Genomic DNA, 487 nt, shown 5'->3' on the forward strand with positions numbered 1-487 from the left:
TTTTCCTTTTCCCCTTTCTTTTCCATCCCCGTTCTTCTTTTTTTTACCCTTTAAATTTTCCTTTTTTTCCCTTTTTCCTTTCATTTTTCATTTCTTCTTTTCCAGGTAATTTTTTCTTTGAATTCCTCATTTTTTCCCCACAAATTTCCTCCTTCTTTTTTTCTCTCATTTTTTCCCCAATTTCCTCCTTTTTCATTTAATTTTCTTTTACTTTTCATTTCCTTGCAATTTCCCTTTTTCCTTCCATTTTCCCATTTTAATTAATTTATTAATTAATTAATAATTTGCTTGATTTCCCTTTTATTCCCAATTTTTCCTTTTCCATTTTTCCCTCCCATTTCCCCTTTTTTCCTATCATTTCTTCTCTTTTATTTCACTTTTCCCTTCACATTTTTCCCTTTTCCTCCCTTTCTTTCCCTTCCTTTCTCCCATTTTTTCTCCTTTTTCCCATTTTTTTTCACTTTTCCCATTTCTCCTCTTTTCCAGC

This window comes from Corvus brachyrhynchos, unplaced genomic scaffold (assembly GCF_000691975.1).
Source record: "Corvus brachyrhynchos isolate BGI_N302 unplaced genomic scaffold, ASM69197v1 scaffold2723, whole genome shotgun sequence".
NCBI classification, from domain to species: Eukaryota; Metazoa; Chordata; class Aves; order Passeriformes; family Corvidae; genus Corvus; species Corvus brachyrhynchos.